General features: G+C 48.2%; 1 protein-coding gene and 1 long non-coding RNA gene across 7 annotated transcripts in view; one reads left to right on the forward strand and one right to left on the reverse strand.

Annotated features, from left to right (window-relative positions):
• Positions 1-15,215, reverse strand: part of ALPK2 (alpha kinase 2) — a 134,192-nt gene that overhangs the window by 96,094 nt on the left and 22,883 nt on the right. The window lies entirely within an intron of this gene.
• Positions 1-15,215, forward strand: part of LOC129636104 (uncharacterized) — a 50,541-nt gene that overhangs the window by 12,557 nt on the left and 22,769 nt on the right. The window contains exon 4 of one of the 4 annotated variants that reach the window (XR_008706649.1): positions 928-14,623. The exons of the other annotated variants lie outside the window; for them this stretch is intronic. This is a non-coding gene — a long non-coding RNA (uncharacterized LOC129636104). Of the gene's footprint in view, positions 1-927; positions 14,624-15,215 lie in introns of those variants that run through there. 4 annotated transcript variants of the gene reach the window in all.

A 15,215-nucleotide genomic window follows, 5' to 3' on the forward strand; every position in this document is an offset into this window, starting at 1 on the left:
GACTTGGCGGCCAGCCCGCCTGGGTTCACACGCCGTCCGCCCGCCATGTGATGGTGGACAATCACTGGATCTGCATTGGGGCTGACATGAGGTTATGGAGCTAATTCCTGGAAAGGGCTTAAAGCAGGGCCCGGAACACACGAAGCTCTAAATCGGTGGTTCTCAGCCCTGCCCTGGAATCTCCTGCAGTGCTTTATAAAAACTGCCAGTGCCAGAGGAGTCTTAGGGCAGGGAGACCATTCTGCAGGATGCGATATTGGTGGGCAGGTGTCATCAGGCATTTTCCCAAATCCATGGGATGTGCAACACCGAGAGAGAGAGAGTGAGCTCTGATGCAAACTGCGGACTTGGGCTGGTAACGGTGTGTCCGAGAGTCTCACCAGTAGTGACAAATGCCCTGCTCTTGGTGGGGGATGCAGACCGTGGAGAGTCTGCACTGGAGGCGAGGGGCGGTATGGAAACTGCTTTCGGCTCCATTTTGCTGTGAACCTAACAGTGCTCTAAAAAATAAAACCTGTTTGAAAGAGCGGAAAATATTACCCGTGCCAGGGCCCCACCAAAACAAAACAAAACAAAAAACCAGTTAAGCAGCATCTCAGTGATGGGCTGTGCTGCTGGCATTTTTCGGCCTCCCAGGTGACTGAGACGGGCAGTCAGGGCTCAGTAGGCGCTGAGCTAAAAGAACATCAGCTTGGGGACCTGGTGAAGCAGGTAGGGGAGTCGCTCAGTGGACGGCAGAGGAGGGTTAGGGCTAGGCCGGGCATTCAGGGGGTGGCTTCCTGGCTCTCATTTGGCACAAAAGTGCTGAGCATGTGGCAGCTTTTTGAACCTCTAGGATCAAATGCAGACCAACCAGATATTCTGTGAACAAGACATGAGCACACTGGTTTCAGAAAGGAAACCATCTCATGGCCTTACTCCCAACAGGCTTAGTTAACAGACGACAGACCCCTCTTCTCAAAAGAAAATTCAAGGGTAGCTGGAAACCATCACCACCGGCCTCACCAACAGGCCACCAAGCTGGCACAGTGTCCCAGAACGTCTCCAGAAATCTCAAAGGACATGGTGACAACAGCAAGACTTCTAGATTAAATTGCAAATCCATCTATGAATGATATGGCCTCTTGAGAGCAGGACAGAAAACCAGGCAACCCTGGACCCTGGTTCGGAGGACCCAGTGCTCTTTCACAGAAGTCAGTTAGCTTAGAATTCTGAAGGACTAACACTGTTATTTCATTTAAACACCCAGCATGCTCCAAGACAAACCTGGATTTTTCTCATCCAAACCTGCTTTCCGTCTCACAAAAATGTGCAATTCTGTTCTACCAGTTGTTGGGGCCATGCACCCTGGAGTTGGTCCTCCACTCCCTCCTAGCATCCGGTCAAACAGCAAAATATCCAGTCGTGTCAGATGGATCCAGAAGCTAGTGGCTTCCTGCCTCCTTCTCCAGGACCACCATGGACCAGTTTTGTTGGTCTGTCTAATGTGTGACTCTCTCTCTCTTGACCCTATTCCATGAGATCACGGGCTTTGCTGCTGCTGCTGCTGCTGCTGCTGCTAAGTCGCTTCAGTCATGTCCAACTCTGTGCGACCCCAGAGACGGCAGCCCACCAGGCTCCCCCATCCCTGGGATTCTCCAGGCAAGAATGCTGGAGTGGGTTGCCATTTCCTTCTCCAATGCGTGAAAGTGAAAAGTGAAAGGGAAGTCGCCCAATCGCATCCAACTCTTAGCGACCCCATGGACTGCAACCTACCAGGCTCCTCCATCCATGGGATTTTCCAGGCAAGAGCACTGGACTGCTGCTACCACGGGTTAAAGCCACTGCAGCCGGAGTGAAACAAAAGGGGTCAACCAGCTTCCTTGGGAGAAAAAAGTGAAGGAAAAATATGAATGGGACATTTGAACAGACAGTGGAAACTGTGATTTTATGCCTGTCTGCTGTCAGTTAATTTCAAACCTTCAGAAATAGAAGTTGGAGTAGTGACAGTCAAAAATCCTAAATTCAGGATTCTTACAGAAGCAGAGACTGACGCCACCTTGTTATCCCAGCAGCGAGAGATTCAACATTGTAGTCACTTTACAGCGATGCCGCTGGCATGTGTGTTTGTCAGGGCAGACAACGTTACAGAGGCCCTTGGTTTGGGGAATAAAGAAAAAAAACCCTTTCTCCTCCTGCCTCTGAAGTGGTTAGGACTCTCTACAAATAAAAACAGTGCTTAGGAAAATTTAAACAAAGAAAAGAAAAGCAAGATCTTCCTGGACCCAGGGATCAAACCTGGATCTCCTGCAATGGTAGCACATTCTTCACCGTCTGAGCCACCAGGGAAGCCCCAGCTCTTGGACAACCCCCAGCATAGGATAGGCCTTCCATGAATCCTTTTTTTTTTTTAAGTCCTTATTGAATTTGGTACAATATTGCTTCTGCTTTTTTCCCCCAATGTTTTGTGGTTTGGGCCATGATTTTGGTTTAAGATCCTGGATCAGGGATCGAACATGCAACCCCTGCAGTGGAAGGTCAAGTCTCAACCACTGGACTTTCAGGGATGTCTGTGAATCCTTATTTTTAAAGGAAGTCCTCACAATCACTTCTTTTTGAGTTCTACTCCAGCAAGTGTGTTAGTAGACTTGTTTTGGAGAACAGCCCTAGCAGAATGAGATGCAGTGGGGGACAGGACACGCTTCTTGGATAATCCTAGCTTTGGCCCTAACCAGTTGTTAGGAACTTGGATGGGTCCCATGATCACTCTGGGTCTTGGGTCTATAAAGGAACTGGACTGGACGAGTTGCATTTGACCAATTAAATCAGCATTGCTTGGGAGTATCACCTAAATATCAGTGTTTTTCATGAGTTCTCTAGGGGTGAGGTATAGCCAGGGGCCAGATAATCCATAGAACAGGGCCTCTCACACATTAATCACCTGGGATCTTGTTAAAAGGCAGCATCTGATTTGCCAGGCCAGGGTCTGGGACTCTGGCATTCTAACGAGCTTCCAGGGGAAATCAACTTTGAGTGACAAGGCCTTGGAGTCACTTCCAGCTCTATGACTCCACCGTGTCTATGAAGAGTGAATGTCCCTTTATTAAATCCTCAGAAAAATATCAGTTGTCACTTGACTGGCGTCTCCATTTGAGCTGAGTTTGTAGGAAATGCCGAGCAGATGCCCCTGTGAAATTTAGTGGCTGTTTAAATTGGTTTTGCCTTTTTTGTTGTTCATTTATTTTTTTTAATTGGAGTATAATTGTTTTACAATATTGTGATAGCTTCTGCTGTACAACAACCTGAATCAGCTGTAAGCGTAAATACATCCTCTCTCTCTGGAGCCCCCCGCCCACCCCTCTAGGTCGTCACAGGGCACCAGGCTGAGCTCCCTGTGCTTACAGCAGCTTCCCACCAGCTAGCTCTTTATCCATGGGCTTCCCTGGTGGCCCAGAGGTAAAGAACCTGCCTGCCAATACAGGAGACATGGGTTCTACCCCTGGGTCAGGAAGATCCCCTGGAGAAGGAAATGGCAACCCACTCCAGTATTCCTGCCTGGAGAATCCCGTGGACAGATGAGCCTGGTGGGCTACAGTCCACAGGGTTGCAAAAGAGTCGGACATGACTTGACAACTGAACAACGAGTGTATACATGTCAATCCGAGTCTCCCAGTTCCTTCCACCCTCTCCTTCCCCCAACTGTGTCCACAAGTTCATTCTCTGTGTCTGCATCTCTATTCCTACCCTGCAGGTAGCTCATCAGGACCATTTTTCTAGATTCCATGCATATGCATTTATATACGGTATTTGTTTTTCTTTTTCTGACTTATTTCACTCTGTATGACAGACTCTAGGTTCATCCACATCACTATCATTGACCCAATTTCATTCCTTTTTATGGCTGAGTTGGTTTTGCTTTTTTAAAAAAATTAGTTGCTCGACCCAGGCAGGAGGAAATAGTGCAAAAACAGACCGGAGAACTTCTCTCTCAAAAGCAGCCTAGGAGACTGTGGTCAGGGAAGGAACCGTTCACAATGTGATTTCTTCTCTTTGCCTGCTGCTCTCTTGTCGGAGTCTTGGTACCAGCTGCCTCCCCCTTGGTCCTCTTCCCTGGCCCATCTGCCTTGCTCCCATATCGCCCGGCGCCTGCTGGGTGAGCCAGACCGGCAGTTGGCAGCAGACAGGAAAGTGGGGAGTTGGCACAGTGCCCGGGGGAGCAGCCCCTCACTGGGGGAGCAGTAGGCAGGAGTGGCAAGGAAGAAGCGTCCCACAGCTGGGGCAGCAGTCCAGGGAACCGGGAATGACAAGGCCAGAGAAGTGCGGCCACAGAGTGACCAGAAGCTCAGGCTCCCACAGCTTAGTGGGTGACCAGAGCCTCTGGCGTGGTGGCCTGGTCCTATGGCTCCCACAGGAAGCCTCTTAACAGTCCCTATCTTCATACCCCCTTAAACAGCACAGCCCCTAAAGGACCGGCAGGATGACCACCAAGAAGCCACCATGATTCAAATCCTTCCCCCGAAACTAAGAAGGCTGTCCGGGGAATGGCTCTGTGGGGAGAAAAAATTGAACTGACAAAGACAGAGGAACAGGAGAAACACATACAAAGTTTATTTAACTCGTACATGTACGTGGAGCCTTCACAAAAGAGTGATGATTCAGAGAAGTGACCAGAACAAGAAGCTTTTATACTGTGTAGACACAGAAATGTAAATTTGTGCAAAGGACTGACAAGACAGAAGGTTTGAGCTGTGGGCAGTAAATGGTGAGGAGGTCATGGGGAGATACGTGTGACTTTCACGAGGTTTGTTTGTACAGAGTTCTTGCCCCAGTTTCCCCATTTCTGGTGATAAGAAGGCCTTCCCTCCTCCGGGTACAGGGAATGCACCTTTCACAGGGGAGTTTTTTTAATAGGACCTCTTTCTGGGAAGAACGGTGATGGGGGAAGGTCAGAATGATCTTTCTGCTTCTTCCATTTTTTAAAAATTCCTTCAACTTAAGATCTTTCATATGCCAAGGTATCATATTTAGGGGTGGCGCATCCTGCATGCCATCAGCTCTTTCCCCTCCCCTCAGATGAAGATTCAGTAAAGAACATAACAAATGCACCATATGCATTGTGTGATTCATCCCACAGAGCTCACTGTCCTGGGTGCTGGGGGTTCAGCAGGGAACAGATCAGACAAGTTTCTGCTGCCATGGAACCTACCTTCAAGCTGGGGGAAAACTATGACAAACAAAAATATAAATAAATACATATCAGGACTGGAAATAACCCGACGTGTCCAAGTATAAGATAACAAATTCTGGGAGATCCAAACTATGAAACTCGGAAACCAAAAACCTCCTTTTTTGCTCAGCCAAAAAAGGAGGGAACCACTGATACACCAAACGACACGGATGATTCTCAAAATAATTACGTGGCATGAAAGAAGCCAGATACAAAAGAGTACATGCTCCATGATCTCATTTAATTATAAAAATTCTAGAAAAGATTAAGAGAGTCTCCAGGGACCAAAAGCTTGTTGTGTGAGGATTGGGGGGGGGGGTGCGGCACAAAGAGGGCCAGAAAGTGGGGGTGCAAAGGGGCCAGAGAGGTCCCTTAGGAGACTAAACGTGTCCATTCTCTTGGCAGTGGTGATGGTGCCATGGCTGCGTGCGCGTGTCAGAGCGCACCAAACTCAACACTTCAAACGTGAGGAGCACACTGTGTGTCTGTTACACCTATGCAAAGCTGATAAATGTGTGCGTGCGTGTGTGTGTGTGTGTGTGTGTGCCCATACGTACATACATTACATCATGTGCTACGTGAAGACTGAAGCAAGATAAGGAAGGCAGGACATGCTGGGGGCAGGTGGTGCTATTTTAGATGGCAGGTCAGAGAAGGTCTCAGGTGATTGAGACCTGAAGGCAGTAAGAGAACTAGCCACGGGGTTATCTGGGGAGAGAACATTCCAGAAGAAGAAAGAGCAAGGACAAGGGTCTTGTGGGAGCACCCTAGGCCTGAGTAACACTGGAGCTCAGGGATGGCTCAGAATTTAGTTAACAATCAATTCTGAACCGAATCATTGCCCCAAGCTTCACGTACAGTCTTTCATCTGTTCTGCCTACCTGGGGAGAGTGCATGCCTTTGGCTAGGCTTCTTAACATTTATATAAGCCCTGGTCATTCTAAACCAGTTCTGGAATCACACTAAGATTCTCATTCAAGAATTCCAAGGGCTTCCCTGGTGGCTGAGTGGTAAAAAATCCACCTGCCAATGCAGGAGACACAGGTTCAATCCCTGATCCAGGAAGATCCCACATGCCAAGGAGCAACTAAGCTCATGCACCACAAGTACTGAGCCTGTGCTCTGGAGCCTGTGCTCTGCAACAGGAAAATCCACTGCAGTGAGAAGCCTGAGCACCACAGCGAGAGAGCAGGCCTGCAGCAGCCCCCACTCGCCACAGCCAGAGAAAAGTCCGTGCAGCAACGAAGACCCAGCACAGCCAAAAAATCAATATATTAAATTATTAAAAAAAAATAATTTCGAGATCTGTTTGGCCCCCATCTTCTCTGAAATGGGAAGGTAACCTAATCCCACTTTTAAACTCTTGACTAAGAGTGACTAACAGTATCTAACAAAACACAGAAGACCCTGAAAAAGTGAATATTTACCTGGCATTTGCTCAGTACCAGGCACTGTTCTAAAAACCTTCTATGTATTATCTCAGGACATCTTCCCCCAGCCTTGCAAGGTAGATACTGTTATTATTCCCACTTTACCCTTTATGGGGCTTCCCTGGTGGCTCAGAGGGTAAAGTGTCTGCCTGCAATGCAGGAGACCTGGGTTCAATCCCTGGGTCAGGAAGATCCCCTAGAGAAGGAAATGGCAACCCACTCAAGTACTCTTGCCTGAAAAATCCCATGGACAGAGAAACCTGGTAGACTACAGTCCATGGGATCGCAAAGAGTCGGACACGACTGAGCGACTTCACTTTCTTTCTTTCTTTCTTTCTTTTCTTTTACCCTTTATAGATACAGACACGCTCAATCAAGAAGTAGGGCTAACAGTTGAACCTGGGAGGTTATGACTCTGAAGCCAGCCCTTGTTAAGTACCCACTCATGGCTTGCAGAGTGCTGCAAATCTCTGATTCTTAACCAGCGGTCCCACATATACCCCTACTGGCCTGGTCCAGGCCTGACCCTGTGCATGGCTGGGACACCTTCCAAATTTGGAGCAGTGCTATAGACTGAATTGTGTCCCCTTCAAATTTATGTGTTAAAGCCCTAACTCCCAATATGATGGTGTTTGGTAAGAGGGCTTTTGAGAGGTGATTAAGCTTAGGTAACATCATGAGGGTGGGGCCCCCGCAACAGAATTAGTGCCTTCACAAGAAGAGATAGCAGAGAGCCTGTCCTCCCCCAACCACTTTCTCTCTCTTTGCCATGTGAGGAGACAGCAAGAAGGCAGCCATCAGCAAGCCCAGAAGAGGGTCCTCACCTGAACCCCACCCTGCTGGCACCCTGACCTCAGGCCTCTAGAACCATGAGAAATAAACTCCTATTGATTAAGCCTCCCAGTCTGTGGTATTTTTGAGCTCATACAGTCAAGGTCAACAGATCATGCCAGATCCAAACACCTCTTATGTATCGAGCTCATTCCTAGGTTCAAGGGTGGCTCAGATGTGGTTTGGAAGGGATCCTGGGAGGGTCCAGTGTATCAGGCTTCCCCACCCACATGCGTGGGACTCAGCCTGAGGCCTGGGCTGATGGCTCAGGAGCTGAGAGGTTGAAGGTGCTGGGATTGGTCCAGCCTTATAGGATTCAGAGAAAGTGAACCAGTGCCTGGGTTTTGGAGCAGGGAAACCAGGCAGTCAGGAGTGATAGAGTCTGAGGCAGAGGTCCAAGGCAAGCAGGGAATTCTAAGACAGTGAAAGGTAGAGGGTGGTGGGGAGGGCAGGAGAGGCTTCCAGGGATGATGAAGCAAAAGTGGAGGTAAATTTCATGGGAGACCTTTGGCAGGGAGAAAACAGGGCTGGGCTGGTCAGGACAGAAATATGTTCCCAATCAAACTATGTTCTTAGTCCCGTCTCTCCCTGCGTCTCCCCTCAGGGCTGAAGCAAAACCTTTCTGGGACTCACAAGACCTGATTCAGTTCCAGTTGCCCTAACTCGCTGTTATTAAAAAAAAAATTTTTTTTATATTATTTATTTATTTGGCTGTACTGGGTCTAAGTTGCAGCAAGCAGGATCTTCAATCTTCACTGAGGCATGCAAAGATCTTTAGTTTCTGCACGTGGGATCTTTTTTTAGTTGTGGTATGTGGAATTTTAGTTCTGGTTCCTTGACCAGGCATGGACCCCCTGCATTACAAGGCAGAGGCTTAGCCCCTGGACCACCAGGGATGTCCCTCAGGGAATGTCTCTATGAGGTTCACCTTGAAAGAGGATGTCAACATTGGTCAGGTGATTGCTAGTGCTGGAATTTCTGCATTAGCCAGACTCTCCATCTTTCCAGTTCTTAGAAATTCACCCCATGATTCTGGGATTACAAAGGAAGAGTGAACCCCAGTTGGCCCATGAACTTCCCTCATGTTACTGGTCTTCTCCAAGTTCTCAGAAGGTGTCAGTGGAGGGGACTTTCCAGAGCCATTCAGCGTGTGTCCAGTTTCCAGTTCACCTTTCTCTGGGTGTCCCACCATCTGGGGAGGGACTGTTGGACTGGTCTGTCACCTGAGAGTCATGGATCTGCCCTGAGAGCCAGCACCGTGGTGGGAGCAACCGCTCAGGTCCTGTCCTAGGAAAGGATGAGCGGGCACTCAAGAAAGGCCGAGCGCCCAGCGGCCCCGTCACCATCCACCCCGCTGAGACGCTCACCTCTGAAGGTAAAACCGCAAAGTGAAGACGGGCAGCAGGTTATCAGCACGGCCTTACCATCCCGGGGACCAAATGGGTGCTTCTCATTAGACCCTTGTGACTCACTTAAGAACTGTTCCTGGCAGTGGTCAGAGGAACAGCCATGAAGCACAGCGGCTGAATTCATTCAGGAAGAATGCTGCAGGAGCCCGCCCTGGCTCCATGCTCGGACACAGAGCCGTCCTGGTGCCCGAAGCACTAGCACTCATCTTTAAGATTTGTGACACCTACTTAAGCTCACGGGAACACAAAGTTCACAAAATGTTTCCAACCTCGGATGAAATGCCTTTCCCTCTTAGCCAAATTGCAGCAAGCTTCAGTCATCTTTATTTCCACCCAATGAGTCCTTGATCAAACATGTTAATTACATTTTCTTCTCCAAGAGGGAAACAGCAGATGGGGGAAACGCTGCCAAACGTAGCTGCCTTTCTTACATCTAAATTGCCCTCTTTTTAATCAGTTCCAAAATCATAGTTCAAGGTCTGCCTGCCAATGTAGGAGACACAAGGGATGCGGGTTCAATCCCTGGGTCAGGAAGATCCCCTGGAGGAGGAAATGGCAACCCACTCCAATATTCTTGCCTGAAAAATCCTACGGACAGAGGAGTCTGGCAGGCTACAGTCCAAAGGGTCACAGAGTTGGACACAACTGAGCATGAGCATGGCTTGGTGTGTTGGGGAATATATTCAAATTGCACAAAGTAACAATTATTAAAGAGTATTCTAAATTCTTGTTGATTTAATCCCTGGGTCAACCCTTTAAAGCCGACACTATCTTTACCCCTATTTTATAAGTGAGGAAATGGTGACCCAGAGAGCTTAAGCAACTTGCCCAAAATGATATGGCTTGTAAGAGGCAGATCTGGGATTTAAATCCATATTCAGTTTTGGATTCAAATCCTTGCTTTCAATGGTGGATACAATCTCCTGTCCTTTGCAAGTGAAGTTGATGGTGACCCTTCTACTTTTAGCAGGATGTGTTCCTTGAGGTGTTTCTTCCAAAAATAAAGATATTCTCATTTTTTAATTAAATACTTTGCTATTTTTGACTGCCTCGAGTCTTAGTTTCCAGCATGCAGGGTCTTTCCTTGTGGAGCATAGGCTTCTCTGTAGCTGTGGTGCAGACTCTAGGGCATGTAGTAGTTGTGGGTATGGGCTCAGGTGCCTGAGGCATGTGGGATCTTAGTTCCCCAACCAAGGATCCAAGCCATGTCCCCTATTTTGGAAGGCAGGTTCTTAAGCACAGGATCACCAGGAAAGTCCCCAGAATGGAGGTATTCTTAACCGACTGACCTCTTCTCATTTGCCCAGCCACATTCACAACCAACAACTCATGTTTCTGAGATGTCTGAGAAAGAATTTGGGTTTCCCTGGGTATAGAGATAGGCTGAGGGCCCCTCGAGGGCCAAAGTTGGACTCAGACAACAAGCACTTATGAACAACCCTCTGCCAGCTACAAACCAGTGTGGCTTCAGGAATTTAACAGTGCTCCAAGACTCCTAGCATCTGTCCAACCAGATGTGAGGAAAAACTGAGAAGACCCAGACTTCACTGAAGTCACAGATTCAGATTCACAGATTCCACCTTTTAAAAACCATCCAAACAGAGTGTGTAGTGTCAATATATGATAAAAACAGCTTCAGTCCTGTGTTTGGATTATAGTTCTCTTGTTAAAAATCCATTTTCTTCTTGTCTTTGAAAATTCTCAACTGATTCTAACACTTTCAAAACTATGCATATAAAATTATTCTGGCTCTAAGCACACTTGGGAGAAGGCAGTGGCACCCCACTCCAGTACTCTTGCCTGGAAAATCCTGTGGACGGGGGAGCCTGGTGGGCTGCAGTCCATGGGGTTGCTGGGAGTTGGATACAACTGAGCGACTTGACTTTCACTTTTCACTTTCATGCACTGGAGAAGGAAATGGCAACCCACTCCAGTGTTCTTGCCTGGAGAATCCCAGGGATGGCAGAGCCTGGTGGGCTGCTGTCTATGGGGTCGCACTGAGTCGGACACGACTGAAGCGACTTAGCAGCAGCAGCAGCAAGCACACTTGGCTAGAGAAAGTAATTCTTTCAGATTAATTTTGGGAATACAAGACTTTCAGGGAGTGTTAACTGCTAACTAAAAACAAATTTGCTGCAGTGCCCTGTACACTCCACTGATCGTTTTGCATAAATCATCTCAATACATCATCACAAACACTCATTTTACAGATGAAGAAACTGAAGCTCCGAGAAGTTAACTGACTTGCTTAAGGTCACATAATTCACAAGCAGCAAAGCTTATTATTAAACTCCTGCCTTCCAAGACTGGAGACATAATGAGATGTGGGTTTGATCCCTGGGTCAGGAAGAGCCCCTGGAGCAGGGGATGGCAACCCACGCCAGTATTCTTGCCTGGAGAATCCCATGGACAGAGGAGCCTAGTAGGCTAAAGTCCACAGGGTCACAAAGAGTCAGGCACAACTGAAGCAACATAGCATGAGATATAGTAGACTGCAAAATGTGGCCACTGATTCCTTTCACTCGGTTATGGACATCCTGGCACAGTGTGACATTTCTACTCTACTGTTCAAGAAGTGGCATTTCTCTTCCTGCATCTTGACTCTGGTCTGGCCCCGTGACTTGCTTTGGTCCAGAGAATGTGGTGGGGGTGGTGTTGGGATGGAGCTCAACAAGAACGTTTCCTGGAGCTTTCTCCATATTGCTCCCCTGAGATCCACATATAGGAAGCCAGTTGTAGCCAACTGAGGATCAGAGTCCACACGGAGGAGAAGTGAGGAGGCCCAGTCAACAGCCAGCATCAACTGCCAGACCTCCTGGTGAAGCCACCTTGGACCTCCCAGCCCAGCCAAGCCTCAGACTGACTCAAGTCCACAAGTGAGCATGAGTGACCCAGGCAGTATCAGCCACTGCCAGCCCACAGAATTGGGAGAACTAACAAGCTGCTGCTGCTTCAGGGCACTCTGTTTTTGGACGGTTGATGACACCATTTCTCAGCCTCAGCACTACTGGCGTTATAGAATGGGTGGTAGGTACTTCGTTGCGGGGCATTGCCCTGAGCAATATCGAACATTCAGCAGCATCCTTGGCCACTATCCAAAGGATGCCGGAAGCACCCCCTCCCAGCTGTGACAATCAAAAACGCCTCCAGACGTGGCCAGATGTTCCCTGGGGTCAAAAAACATAAGTGACTCGGGAAACCCTCAGATAGATTTTTTCTTCCCTTCAAAATCTTAAGCAATCAATACCCAGCTTAGGGCAGAGTTGGAAAATGTTCTTTGCCCCTGGACCCACTGACGCCTCCCAGGTGGCCTGGATGAACTCAGCTGTTATCTTGGGAACAGCACTCTGGTTATCAGAAGAAAAAAAAAAAGGTCAGTCCTATACTAAGTAGGTGAAGGGCAGCATTTTTTAAAGAATACTCAGACATATCACGTATTAATGTCCTAGAGTGGACATAACAAACCACCATACAGAGAACAGCATAAAACAACAAAAATGTGTTCCTTCACTGTTCTGGCGGCTGGGAAGTCCAAAATCACAGTGTCAGCAGGGCCACGCTGAAGGGATGCCCCTCTGAAGGCTCAGGAATGATCTCCCCTCGCCCCTCCCACCTTGGGGGGCCACTGGCAGGCCTGGGATTTCCCTTCTCACAGCGGCACCACACGGATGTCCGCCTGTCTTCACCCAGCCGTTTCCCTCTGTCTGTGTCTCTGTTTTCTCTCTTTATAAAGATATCAGTCAGAGCCCATATTCATCTAAGTATGATCTTATCTTGAATAAGTACATCTGCAAAGACCCTACTTTTGGGCTTCCCTAGTGGCTCAGTGGTCATGAATCCACCTGCCAATGCAGGAGACATGGGTTCGATCCCAGTCCAGGAAGATCCCACGTGCCTCAGAGCAACCGAGCCCGTGTGCCACGACTACTGAGCCTGTGGCTAGAGGCTGTGCTCCACAACAGGAGAAGCCACCGCAAGGAGAAGCCCGAGTGCTGCAACCAGACAGTAAAGCCAGTGCAGCAACGAAGACCCAGCCCAGCTGAAAATAAATGAATAAATAAAGAGCCCTGAGCGCCTGGTATTGGGGGCAGGGGGCGGGGGGGAAGACCCTATTTCCAAACAAGGTCACACTCTGAGGTTCCAGGTGAACATGAATATGGGGGACCCCAGTCAACCCACACATATATGAGCAATGATTGTGGTGAGTGCGGTTCTCCTGGCCACTGTCCCACCAGGTCGTCTACAGGGTCCGCCTCCAGACCAGCCAACTCCAGGGCTGAGCCGACGAGAGAGCGAGCGGGGGTGCTTCCCGTCCCTCTGACTGGGGCTCCTGCCCTGGCCTCCGCCCTCCCCTCCCTCCTGCTTCACTCTTAACCTAGACTCGCCTTCATCACCACTGGACGGGACCGTGACCATCGAAAGAGGCCTCCATGCTGCGGAGACGAGCGTCTCTCTCTAGGTGTGGGTTCCTAGACACATTGTCATCTGTTGCTTCACTGCTTGTCTAAACTCTATTCATAAGAGACCACAGTCCCCAGTTTGTATATATATTGCGACTTGCTTTCATGATGAGGTAGAAGACATCTATTTGCATTTTCTTCCCCTCCTCCCAACCACTACATCTTTATTTTTTATTTTTTTAAAGATTTTTGAAGTCCATTTTTAAAGTCCTTATTGAATTGGTTACAATACTGCTTCTGTTTCATATTTTGGTTTTTTGGCCACGAGGCATGAGGGTGGGATCTTCGTTCCCCAACCAGGGATCAAAACCGCACCCCTTGCATTAGAAGGCAAACTCTTAACCGCAGGACCACCAGGGAAGTCCAACCCTTATATCTTGGGGGGAAAATGCTTTCGTGCTACAGTGCGAGCTATACGGTTATTAGTGACGCTTCTCTCTCCCAACACTTTCTTGGCTTTCCATGTCTTTTGTCTGCCAAGCACACTTGACCTGTGGTAATGGAAAGGTCACAACAGCACTGATCAATCTCTCCAGATAGCCTTGTTTGCCATAAATACACGGTCTCAGGGGATTAGAGTGGTACGACGAGAATGCAGGAAGAATGCGGGGAGAAGTACTACCCGGTTGAGGAAAGAGGGAAGACGAGAACGCGGATAAACACAGCAGCAGGGCTCGCAGCCTCACAGCAGAAGTGCAGATGGGACACTAAGCCAGGAAAAGCCCTTAGGAAACAGAAACAGGAGCTCTCAAATATCTAAGAACTCTTTAGACCGAGAGACTAAACTCAGGTAGGTAAAGTATTTTTCTTTGGGAAACTATACACTAATCTGGTGATTTATGGTACATTGATAATGGCAAAAAAATTCAAGATTAATATGGTTACTAACAACTAACTTTCAGTCTTTGAAAGGCATTTGCACAAAATCCTATTCATTTTCCTAACAAGCACGTAACATATGGGTAGAAGTCAAACTACTTTACAGATGAATATTTTCAGATTAAAGCATTTTGCATTTTGGACAACACACTGGAATCACCTGGACTGGGGACTGACTTTGTCAAGAGTGAAGGACAACTGTTGGTGGGTTTATTGCCCTGCTCGTGGGCAGCTACAGCTCAGAACTCCGAGTGTAGGACACCAGAACTTTTAAAGATTATTAGTGTCCAACGTATTTACCATTAAGCAGAAAAAAAAAAAAATGGAGCCACATCTATTATCATATTGTTGTTGTTCAGTCACTCAGTCAGGTCTGACTCTTGTGACCCTGTGGACTGCAGCACACCAGGCCTCCCTGTCCTGCACCATCATATCGCCCTACTATTATTCGTCTGCATTAGGACTGAATACTGTTCCCAGCTGGGGGGCTACCTTTCAAATGGCAGGAACTTGGAAAGAGTGCATTCAGTTCAATTCAGTTCAGTTCAGTCGCTCAGTCCTGTCCAACTCTTTGCAACCCCATGAACCGCAGCACACCAGGCCTCCCTGTCTATCACCAACTCCCAGAGTCTACCCAAACTCATGTCCATCGAGTTGGTGATGCCATCCAACCATCTCATCCCCTTCTCCTCCTGCCCTCAATCTTTCCCAGCATCAGGGTCTTTTCAAATGAGTCAGCTCTTTGCATCAATCAGGTGGCCAAAGTATTGGAGTTTCAGCTTCAACATCAGTCCTTCCAATGAACACCCAGGACTGATTTCCTTTAGGATGGACCGGTTGGATCTCCTTGCAGTCCAAGGGACTCTCAAGAGTCTTCTCCAACACCACAGTTCAAAAGCATCAATTCTTTGGCGCTCAGCCTTCTTCACAGTCCAACTCTCACATCCATACATGACTACTGGAAAAACCATAGTCTTGACTAGATGGACCTTTGTTGGCA

This window comes from Bubalus kerabau, chromosome 21 (assembly GCF_029407905.1).
Source record: "Bubalus kerabau isolate K-KA32 ecotype Philippines breed swamp buffalo chromosome 21, PCC_UOA_SB_1v2, whole genome shotgun sequence".
Classification (NCBI taxonomy): domain Eukaryota; kingdom Metazoa; phylum Chordata; class Mammalia; order Artiodactyla; family Bovidae; genus Bubalus; species Bubalus kerabau.